The sequence below is a fragment of the Rhinoraja longicauda genome, chromosome 29 (genome assembly GCF_053455715.1).
Source record: "Rhinoraja longicauda isolate Sanriku21f chromosome 29, sRhiLon1.1, whole genome shotgun sequence".
NCBI lineage: Eukaryota > Metazoa > Chordata > Chondrichthyes > Rajiformes > Arhynchobatidae > Rhinoraja > Rhinoraja longicauda.
The window spans coordinates 208,297-220,471 of NC_135981.1; the positions used below are offsets into that span (position 1 = coordinate 208,297).

At 52.7% G+C, this 12,175-nt stretch overlaps 1 long non-coding RNA gene across 1 annotated transcript; it reads right to left on the minus strand.

Annotated features, from left to right (window-relative positions):
• Positions 1 to 167: 167 nt before the first annotated feature.
• LOC144607725 (uncharacterized) lies at positions 168 to 4,639 on the minus strand. Its single transcript, XR_013549136.1, has 3 exons — positions 4,580 to 4,639; positions 4,382 to 4,470; positions 168 to 292 (listed from the first exon to the last, which is right to left on the minus strand). It is a non-coding gene; the product is annotated as an uncharacterized LOC144607725 (long non-coding RNA).
• Between the last annotated feature and the right edge of the window lie 7,536 nt (positions 4,640 to 12,175).

A 12,175-nucleotide genomic window follows, 5' to 3' on the forward strand; every position in this document is an offset into this window, starting at 1 on the left:
ATCACACAACTGCTTTTAAATCTGCAAAGTACCCATTGATCGTCGATCAGCAGAGCGATCAGCCACCATGTAATTCCCTTCCATCACCCTTCCTCCTATCACACACCCTCCCTAATCTAATGCCAGCAGCAGAGCGGGGTGTGACAGGCCTGTACGGGCATGACTCACGGCAGTGGCTGGCGACACCGTAGGGGAAGGGCAGGAGCGGGGCGTAGAGTGGCTGCTGGCTGTGCCGTAGAATGCCGTTCCGTTTGTAAATCTGCTCCACCAGCTCCACATTGGAGACGTTCTCCTGGAATCAATGAAAGAAAACACACTTTAGATTGAGAAACCAGAAGCGGATTCAGTGCCTATCAGGGAGAATAGGCTACGTAATAAATAGATAATCCCCTAGGAAACCGCTCCAGTGATAGGACACAGGCTCTGGGTTGGAGACAGGGACAATTCCTGCAGGAAAATCCTTCCACAGTCCCATGGCCCTGAATCGCCCCATCTCACCCTCGAATAGACATTATGTAACTCCACCGCACCACCAGTCACCAGCGCCCACTGACTGACCAAAACACAGGCGGGTGGAGGAACTCAATGGGTCAGGCAGCATCTGTGGAGCAAATGGATAGATGACGATTTGGGTCGGGACCGTCCCTGGGCCGGGACCCTCCCTGGGTCACCCTCCCTGGGCCGGGACCCTCCCTGGCCGGGACCCTCCCTGGGTCACCCTCCCTGGGCCGGGACCCTCCATGGTCGGGACCCTCCATGGGCTGGGACCCTCCCTGGGTCATCCTCCCTGGGTCGGGACCCTCCCTGTGTCACCCTCCCTGGGCCGGGACCCCCCCTGGGCTGGGACCCTCCCTGGGTTTCATGACAGCTAGTGATGGCTTTCCGTTTAGTCATGCCTCATCTCTACAGGAACCAAGTGGCATCTACTGCCCGCCCGACCCTTGATGAGGTAGGAATGCTGCGGTCGTGGAGATTTCTAGGGTTTAGACCCAGCCATGATAAAGGACAATGTATTCCTACGGGTGATGCACAGAGGAATCAGGGGTGGTGAGATTCCCCCGGCTCCTCCTCCCCATCTTTCTTTTGGCAGAGGCTTGGGAGCGGAGCTTGGACAATGCTGGCAACTTGTCATTCAGTCAGAGAGCACGGAAACAAGCCCTTCAGCCCAACTTGCCCCAGCTGATGATGGACACAAAATGCTGGAGTGACTCAGGCTGCATATCTGGATGCCGACCAACATGCCCCATCTCCACTAGTCCCACATGCCCACACCGACCAACATGCCCCATCTACACTAGTCCCACATCCCCACACCGACCAACATGCCCCATCTACACTAGTCCCACCTGCCCACATCGACCAACATTCCCCATCTACGCTAGTCCCACCAGGGACCATGTACCTGTTCTCCTAGATCCCTCCCACTACAACACTCCCCAGGGCCTTGCCCTTCACTGTGAAGGTCCTGCCCTTCATTTTGAAGTGGCACTGTCTGTTTCTAGGTGAAGGGGTGGTGAACGTTGCCAGTCCAGTGGCTGCAATCCCGAGGTGGCTTTCAGCTTCTGGAACATTCTTGGAGCCACACTGACCCAGACAGTGGGGAAAGTGTCACATCCTCACCTGGTGATGTCAGGGGGGAGTTGATCGGTTTTTAAACCTTTATATCAAGGAGGAAAGGAGCATCACCTGAATGTCTCTGATCAGCAACAATGTCGGGGTCTCAGTGGGAGCTTTACACTCAATGGCAGCCTGGATGGCTTGGGTCCATCGTATGGACTCACTCAGCCTATCAGTGTACAGCTGGTAGTGATGCCTTCTCCCACACACCGTCAGCTTCCAGTATCCTGAGGGGCACAGTCACACTCGGAGTAAGAGTGGCAGTGGGAGTCACGGAGACCAACAGTGAAGGACTCCTGTGGAGGTGGGCGTGAGGGGTGGGGGTGAGGGAGGGGCGGGGGGTGAGGGAGGGGTAGGGGTGAGGGAGGGGTGGGGGGTGAGGGCGGGGTGGGGGTGAGGGAGGGGTGGTGGTGAGGGCGAGGGAGGGGTGGGGGGTGGGGGGTGAGGGAGGGGTGGGGGTGATGGAGGGGTGGGGGTGAGGGAGTGGGGGCGAGGGAGGGTGGGGGTGAGGGAGGGTGGTGATGAGGGAGGGTGGTGGGGGGTGAGGGAGGGGTGGGGGTGAGGGAGGGGTGGGGGTGATGGAGGGGTGGGGGTGAGGGAGTGGGGGCGAGGGAGGGTGGGGGTGAGGGAGGGTGGTGGTGAGGGAGGGTGGTGGGGGTGAGGGAGGGGGATAGGGTGAGGGAGGGGTGGGGGTGAGGGAGGGTGGGGGATGGGGGTGAGGGAGGGGGGGGTGGGGGTGAGGGAGGGGGATGGGGTGAGGGAGGGGGTGGGGGAGGGGGATGGGGTGATGGAGGGGGATGGGGTGAGGGAGGGGGGTGAGGGAGGGGGATGGGGTGAGGGAGGGGTGGGGGTGAGGGAGGGGTGGGGGTGAAGGAGGGGTGGGGGTGAGGGAGGGGGATGGGGTGAAGGAGGGGTGGGGGTGAGGGAGGGGTGGGGGTGAGGGAGGGGTGGGGGGTGAGGGAGGGGTGGGGGTGAGGGAGGGGTGGGGATGAGGAAGTACATGGCACTGAGGGTGGCCCAAGAGATGGGTGGCGAGGGAGTCCCTGAGACGTGCTGGCGAGGTTTAGGGGGGGGGGGCGAGGTTTAGGGGGTGCGGGTGAAGTACAGGGGGGGGGGCGGGTGACGTACAGGGGGGGGCGGGTGAGGTTTAGGGGAGGCCGCGTGTATCGGGAGTGTTACCTGGGCTGTTTTTCAGGTTGAGGAGTGGGAGAGAGCATCAGTTTGTTGGGTTTGGGTTTGGATGTGTTCTGGGGCGGGAGACTACCTGTTCTCATGAATCGGCTGCCGTCTGCAGTTCGGACCGAGCACAGACTGGTCAGCACCATGGAGCCGAGCGGCCGGGCATCCAGCACAGTACTGCTGTAATAATCCAGCGAGTCGGCGGTCAGCACAAACCAGCGTCTGCAGACTCTCCTCCACTGCCACCAGCAGCTCCAGGTACAGCCAACCTGCCGACGCACACATTGGTCAGTCCCACACTGTACAGACTGACCACCACAGACTGAATGACCTCCCCGTTCTTGCCCAACTTCTACGTTTCCTGTCATTCTCTTATACACTATATATAGTAATTAGAGACACTGGCATGTTGTGGTCGAAGAACCATCGAGTCATAGAACGTGGCAACAGGCCCTTTGGGCCAACTTGCCCACGCCAACCAAAATGCCCAGTCTGCATTAGACCAACCTGCCTGTGTTTGGCCCATATCCCTCCAAACCTATGCTATCCATGTACCTGTCCAAATGTTTCTTAAACATTGTGATCGTATCTGCCTCAACTACCTCCTCTAGCAGCTCGTTCTATACACACACCAATTCATTTGCGATTTAATCCTGCCCTTCCAAATCTGGAGAAACAATTAACACATCATGACTACCACATTCAAGTGTCTCTTCATCGAGTGAAAGGCCTGGATCGAGTGGATGTGGAGACGATGTTTCCAGTAGTGGCCAGATTAGGACCAGAGGGCACAGCCTCAGAATAAAAGGGCATACCTTTACAATGGAGATGAGGAGGAATTTCTTTTTCTAGAGGGTGGTGAATCTGAGGAATTACAGACAATGGATATTTTGAGCGCAGAGGTTGATGGATCTTGATTAGTCAAAGGTTACAGGAAGAAGGCAGGAGAATTGGGGCTGAGAAGCAAAGATAGATCAGCCATGATCAAATGGCGGAGCAGACTCGATGGACTGAATGGCCTAATTCTGATTCTAGGTCTCATAGTTTTATATTCTACATGTACGCACTATGGATAAAACTAGAGGACACAGGTTATAGGAAATGGGGGAAGAGGAATAGAGAGGATCTGAGGGGTTCCCTCACCCAGAGGACTGTGATCACCTGAAAAACATGCATTCTAGGATCTAGGACCTGCATTCTAGGATCTAGGACCTGCATTCTAGGATCTAGGACCTGCATTCGAGGATCTAGGACCTGCATTCGAGGATCTAGGACCTGCATTCGAGGATCTAGGACCTGCATTCTAGGATCTAGGGCCTGCATTCTAGGATCTAGGACCTGCATTCTAGGATCTGGGACCTGCATTCTGCCTTTTGCCCCAATCCCATCTTTTCTTGTCGGGTTCTATTCTAAGTTCACACGCTGTTCCTTTCTGACCACTGGATTCATCTTGGAGGTCTGTAACCAGTGGAGTTTGTGTTCTGCATATCTCCCTATCTTGTCTGCTCAGTATTCTTGCACCCAATACCTGATGAGATTTTACCCACAAACATCTCCCAATTTCCTTAGAGGGACAATCAGAAACCTTGGATGATGATGTTCTCCTCCACAACTGGTCCTTCTCTTTTCACTTGTTGTCTGATCAGATTCCTCCTTTCCTCTGGAGCTTCTGGTCTGAAACAAAAGATTCAAACATTGCTGTTTCTGGACTCATCAGGCAGCGAGGCCAGTGATGGGGCAATCTAAACGCTGGGCAACAAACGCGCTGAGAGACATTGCCTACCTGCCCTGCTCCTTAGCGACTGCCATGCCCATCACACTCTGCTCTGAGGAAGCCTGCAGCTGGAACAGAGATTCATCATCAGACAAGGAGCAGAGACTCTGCACCCAAGGGAGAAAAGAGTGGAGGGAGGAGAAACGAGAAGTGGGTCCAGAGATGGGAACAGTCTGGGAAGTGGGGGAAGGATCCAGATTTGTGGGCACAGGAGCTGGGAATGTGTGGGAAGGGTAGGGTACACCGGGAACATGAGGGAATGTCTGGGAATTTGGTGGTACTTTTGCTGCCTCACAGCTCCAATGACCCCTGTTCAATCCTGACCTCTGGTGTTGGCAGGTATCGTGGGGTTTCCCCCCACATGCCAACAATATGCAGGTTGAAGGTTCGCTGGTCTACCTAGAATCTTCCCCCAGTACGTGTGAGGTGTAAAATCTGGGGACAGGGGTAGGGAGTTCAAAAGAACATATTCTGCAGTCTGTATCTTCTTCTTGATCTACCACTTGTAAGTGAGTTTGACCATTGTATTCATGTATAATATTATCTGGTCTGATTGGACAGCATGCAACAAAAAGCCCTTTGTAGTACCCCAGTACATGTTACTACGATAAACCTAAACTTAAATTAAAAATGTAAATGTGTGGTTGACAGGGATCACGACAATGCTCCAAACTCGGTCATAAATGGCTGACCTTTTATTGTCACTGTGGGCCCCTGATCTAGTTGGAGGTCTGTAACCAGTGGTTCGAACATAGATCAGTGCAACACAAGAACAGGCCCTTCAGCCCACGATGTCCAAGCGCATCTTCCAGGTCCCTCCATCCCACATATTCACGTGTTTGTCCAAAAGCGTAAACACCACCATCATTTATACCTCAACCACGACCCTTGGCAGCACATGCCAGGCACTCCAACCCTCTCACCTTAACGCTAAGCCTTCTAGTATACGATTATTCTACGCTGGGAAAGAGCTTCTGACTGTCTACCATATCTATGCCTCTCATAATTTAATACACTTCTATCAGGTCTGTCCAAAACCTCCAGCATTCCAGTGAAAACAATCCAAGTCTGTCCAACCTCTCCCTGCAGCTATTACCTTCTAAATCAGGCATCATCCTGGTAAACCGCCTCCTCCCCCACCATAAAGCTGCATCATGACTTTCTGACTGTTATACACCATGCCCTGACTTATGAATACAAGCATATCGCATGCCTTATTTACCCCTCCATCTACCTATGTTGCCACCTTCAGGGACTTTGACACCAAGATCCCTCTGTACATTACTGCTGTTAAGAGTCATGCCATTAATTGCACATTTTCCCCTTACATTTGACCTCCCAAAGTGCGACACCTCACACTAGTTTGGATTAAAGTACACCTGTCATTTCTCCACCGATTTCTGTAGATGATCTATATCCCTTAGACATCTTGGTGTCATCTGCAAACTTACTAATCAACCCATCTATTCTTCTTCTTCTTGCGTTTGAGGCAGCAGGAGTTATGTAACGCCCTCCAGGCGCTGTAGCCAGTGCAATGTGCTGTTGTCGAGGTCCGTGAGGTCTACCCCTCCACCAGGGGGACGGAGGACAGTGCAGTCGGACATGCCGTGCTGCGCTGTTTGCTGGTCTGCTCCACACACGCAGGCTGCTGATGAATGCAACCCCTAACGATGCATGTTGGCGTTGAACCGGCCGACCCCTGTGTGGAGCCGGTTCAGGGTGACCCACTCTTTGCGGGGCGTGTCCGAGCCGGGTGGGGCTGTGGTGTTTGGTGTGACAGTGAATTGAGGAGGTGGCGATGTCTGTTCCCAGCTGGTTCTCCATGCTCCTAGTATGTTGAAACCGGAGCCACAGAGGGTCGCTGCATGACAGGAGAAAGGGCTATGAGATGACAGGCGTTGAGCTCCCAGTTGCTGTGAATCCTGGGCGAGGTGGTGCAAAGGACGTTTGGCGTCCGATGGGGCCTTGCACACCAGCCTATGAGTGAAGAACTCTCTGCGAAGCTTGGCGGGTACGATACCTGCGAGCACCGGCAGGAGATCCATCGGAGTAGGGCGTAGGCACCCATCTATGTATACATCCAAGTAATTGATATATATCATGAACAGCAGAGGTCCCAGCACAGATCCCTGAGGAACTCCACAGGTCACAGACCTCCAGCCTGAATATTGTCTTTTATCAGGAAGCCAATTCCGAATCCATACAACCAGGTCACTGTCAATCCCATACACTTAAACTTCTGGATCAGTCTGTCATGGGCAACTTTATTAAATGTCTTAGTAAAATCCATGTCATCCACCAAGCACAAGGGTGGTCTCACCAACATCTTTTATGACTATAACATATCATCACAACCTCTGTACTCAATACCCTGACTGATGAAGGCCAATCTACCAAATGCCACCAGGACCACCCAATCTACCTATGACACCACTTTTAAGGAACTGTGTACCTGCACTCCTCAAACCCTCTGCTCCACAACACTCCCCAGAGCCCTGCCATTCACTGTAGATCCTGTCCTGGTTAAACTTCTCAAAACACAACACCTAATACCTGTCTATATTAAATTCCACAAACTATTCCTCAGCCAACCTGGCCAACTAATCAAGATCCTGCTGCAATTTTTGACAACCATTTTCGCTATCTACAATACCACCCACTTTAGTGTCATCGGCAAACTTACTAATCATGCCATGTACATTCTCATCCAAATCATTGATGTAGATGACAAACAACAATGGGGTCCAGCACTGAATCCTGAGGCACACCACTGGTCACAGGCTCCAGTCTGAAAAGCAACCTTCCACCATCACCCTCTGTTTCCTTTCATGGAGCCAATTTTCTATCCATTCACCAACCTCTCCTTGGATCCCATGGGATCTACCTTTCCTGAGCAGCCCACCATGTGTACAACATCTGCAGCTCTGCCTTCATCAACCTCAGGCCATCCCAAAGTTCAAAGAATATAATGGTGTCCATCGAGTAGATGGAGTAACTCAGTGGGTGAAGTCGTACCTCTGGAGAACATGGATGTCCTTTGCCCACAAACAACCTACTCAATCAGTCTGGAGAAGGGTCTTGACCTGAAACGTCACCTATCTTTGTTTTCCATAGATTCTACCTGCCAGCTGAGTTACTCCAGCACTTTGTGTCCTGTCATGTAAACCAGCACCTGCAGTTCCCTCGGAAACGGTGCTGGGCTGGAGAGGAGACGATGTTTGGGGGAGGAAGGGGGAGGAGGGGGGGGGGGAGTAACAGCGGCAAGAGAATGTTGTTACACTCAACCGCCGACTGGCTGGCCATTTGGGGAGTGAATGATCAATGTAGCTCCAGCCACTCCCCCCCCCCCCACTGCCCCCTTCCCCTCCCTCACTCCCCCCTCTCCTACCCCTCCCCCCCACCGCCATCTTCCCCCTCCCTCACCCTCACTCCCTCCCTCCCCCCCCCACCCTCTTCCCTCTCTCTCCCCCTCACCCCCCCTCCCTCACCCCCCCTCCCCCACCCCCTACCCCTCCCACCCCACCCCCTACCCCTCCCACCCCACCCCCTCCCCCACCTTCCCTCCCCCACACTCACCGCCGTAACCCCGCTCCGACTGCACTTCTCGCAACTCCTCGCCTTTATCAGCGTCACCGCCGTCCCGGCCCAACAAACTGAAGCCCCGCCGGCAGCACAAGAGGCAACACATCGCGGGCAGCGGCATCGGGACCCGGTCCTGGGCCTCTCCACATCCGCACCTCCGGCTCCCACTCCCGCCTCACCGGACACCGGACACCGCAAACGCCCTCAGTGGCCGTAGAAGCAATGGCCTGTTGTGGTGGCCGGTCCCACTGGACTTTATGCGAGGGGGGGGGGGAGAGAGGGAGAGAGCGGGGGGGGGGGTGAGAGGGGGGGGGAGCGGGGAGAGGGAGCGGGGGGGGGGAGGGGGGGGAGAGAGCGGGGGGGGAGGGGGGGAGAGAGCGGGGGGGGGAGGGGGAGAGGGAGAGGGGGAAGAGATAGAGGGAGAGGGAGGGAGAGTTAGAGGAGAGGGGAGAGAGAGAGATAGTGGAGAGACGGAGAGGGAGGAGGAGAAAGGAGCGGCGAGGAAACTATTCCGACTGTTCCCTCCACGCACCCGCCGCGTCACAGGGCCGGCACAGAGCACAGGGAACCTCCCGGCCTCTGGCATCATGCGGCCATTGGCGCTGGGCCAGTGGGGGAGGAACTGATTTAACTCCTTCCCAACAGAGCCAACCCCACTCTGCCCACTTGCCTGCCTGTATTCAGTTCCCGGCTCCACTTGTCTGCCTGTATTCAGTTCCCGGCTCCAATCCCCTTGCAGCCACGTCTCTGTAATTCCCACAACATCATAACTCACCAATTTCTAACCGAGCCTCAAGCTTTTCCACTTTATTTCTTGTACTTTGTGCATTCATCTACACTTGTAATTGGTATTCACCTCCCCTGTTACACCGCTTCACCTTTCACCTTTCACTTTCTTATACTTTCTTGAACCTTCCGTCCCATTAATTCGGGATTCTTTTGTAAATGTTCCTGTCCTCTCTTCCCCTTTAACCCCATCCTTATACTCCCAAATTGTCACCCCCTGCACCCCATTTAAACCCACCCGTGTAGCACTGGCAAACCTGGCTGCCCATCTCATCTTTGACCAGAACTCTCTGCTGACCAGACTGCTGCTGTGGGCGTTAGTTTGCATGAGATGCCGAGAGAGTTGCGACTGGGCAGAGATCCGGCTTCAGGGAAGGAGGTAGCGGGTGATGGTGGAAGGTTGTGTTTCAGTTTGGAGGCCTGTGACTTGTGGCATGCCTCGGTTATTTCAAGGGATAGCCCATTTAGGTTGAAGATGAGGAAAAACGCCTTCGCCCAGAGACTCGCGAATCTGTGGAGTTCTCTGCCACAGAAGGCAGTGGAGGCCGACTCACTGGGTGTTTGCAAGAGAGTTAGATTTAGCTCTTAGGGCTAAAGGAATCAAGGGATATGGGGAAAAGCAGGAACGAGGTACTGATTGTGGATGATCAGCCATGATCATATTGACAATAGACGATCGGTGCAGGAGGAGGCCATTCGGCCCTTCGAGCCAGCACCGCCATTCAATGTGATCATGGCTGATCATTCTCAATCAGTACCCCGTCTCCCGCCTTCTCCCCATACCCCCTGACTCCGCTATCTTTAAGAGCTCTATCTAGCTCTCTCTTGAATGCATTCAGAGAATTGGCCTCCACTGCCCTCTGAGGCAGAGAATTCCACAGATTCACAACTCTCTGACTGAAAAAGTTTCTCCTCATCTCCGTTCTAAATGGCCGACCCCTTATTCTTAAACGGTGGCCCCTTGTTCTGGACTCCCCCAACATTGGGAACATGTTTCCTGCCTCTAACGTGTCCAACCCCTTAATAATCTTATACGTTTCTATAAGATCCCCTTTCATCCTTCTAAATTCCAGTGTATACAAGCCTAATCGCTCCAGTCTTTCAACATATGACAGTCCGGGAATTAACCTAGTAAATCTACGCTGCACACCCTCAATAGCAAGAATATCCTTCCTCAAATTTGGAGATCAAAACTGCACACAGTACTCCAGGTGCGGTCTCACTAGGGCCCTGTACAACTGCAGAAGGACCTCTTTGCTCCTATACTCAACTCCTCTTGTTATGAAGGCCAACATTCCATTGGCTTTCTTCACTGCCTGCTGTACCTGCATGCTTCCTTTCAGTGACTGATGCACTAGGACACCCAGATCTTGTTGTACGTCCCCCTTTCCTAACTTGACACCATTCAGATAATAATCTGCCTTCCTATTCTTACCACCAAAGTGGATAACCTCACATTTATCCACATTAAACTGCATCTACCAAGCATCTGTCCACTCACACAACCTGTCCAAGTCACGTTGCAACCTCATAGCATCTTCCTCACAGTTCACACTACCACCCAGCTTTGTATCATCTGCAAATTTGCTAATGGTACTTTTAATCCCTTCATCCAAGTCATTGATGTATATTGTAAATAGCTGCGGTCCCAGCACCGAGCCTTGCGGTACCCCACTAGTCACTGCCTGCCATTCTGAAAGGGACCCATTTATCCCCACTCTTTGCTTTTGTCTGTCAACCAACTTTCTATCCATGTCAGTACCCTACCTCCAATACCATGTGCTCTAATTTTGCCCACCAATCTCCTAAGTGGGACCTTGTCGAAGGCTTTCTGAAAGTCGAGGTACACCACATCCACCGACTCTCCCCTGTCAATTTTCCTAGTTACATCCTCAACAAATTCCAGTAGATTAGTCAAGCATGATTTCCCCTTCGTAAATCCATGCTGACTCGGAACGATCCTGTTACTGCTATCCAAATGCTCCGCAATTTCGTCTTTTATAATTGACTCCAGCATCTTCCCCACCACTGATGTCAGACTAACTGGTCTATAATTTCCCGTTTTCTCTCTCCCTCCTTTCTTGAAAAGTGGGATAACATTAGCTACCCTCCAATCCACAGGAACTGACCCGGAATCTATAGAACATTGGAAAATAATCACTAATGCGTCCACAATTTCTAGAGCCACCTCCTTAAGCACCCTGGGATGCAGACCATCAGGCCCTGGGGATTTATCAGCCTTGAGTCCCATCAGTCTACCCAAAACTTTTTCCTGCCTAATGTGGATTTCCTCCCGTTCCTCTGTCACCCTAGGATCTCTGGCCACTAGAACATCTGGGAGATTGTTTGTATCCTCCTTAGTGAAGACAGATCCAAAGTACCGGTTCAACTCGTCCGCCATTTCCTTGTTCCCCATAATAAATTCCCCTGCTTCTGTCTTCAAGGGACGCACATTTGCCTTGACTATTTTTCCCCTCTTTACATACCTAAAAAAGCTTTTACTATCCTCCTTTATGTTGTTGGCTAGTTTGCCCTCGTACCACATGTTTTCTCCCCGTATTGCCTTCTTAGTCATCTTCTGTTGCTATTTAAAAGAGTCCCAATCCTCTGGCTTCCCACTGGCAGCACGGTGGAGAAGCGGTAGAGTTGATGCCTTACAGCGAATGCAGCGCCGGAGACTCAGGTTCGATCCTGACTACGGGCGCCGTCTGTACGGAGTTTGTACGTTCTCCCCGTGACCTGCGTGGGTTTTCTCCGAGAGCTTCGGTTTCCTCCCACACTCCAAAAGACGTGCAGGTATGTAGGTTAATTGGATGGGCAAAAGTTTAAAAAAATTGTTCCTAGTTGGTGTAGGATAGTGTTAGTGTGCGGAGATCGTTGGGTGGCGCGGACCCTGTGGGCCGAAGGGCCCGTTTCTGTGCTATATCTCTAAATCTAAAAAATCTAAAGCTTCTTTGCTTTGTTGTACGTCTTCCCTTTTATTTTTATGCTGTCCTTGACTTCCCTTGTCAGCCACGGGTGCCTCTTACTCCCCCTTAGAATCTTTCCTCCTCTTTGGGATAAATTGATCATGCAACGTCTGCATTATTCCCAGGAATACCTGCCATTGCTGTTCCACTGTTTTCCCTGCTAGGGCCTCCTTCCAGTCAGTTCTGGCCAGCTCATGCCTCTGTAATCCCCTTTGCTATACTGTAATACTGACACTTCCGATTTTTCCTTCTCCCTCTCAATTTGTAA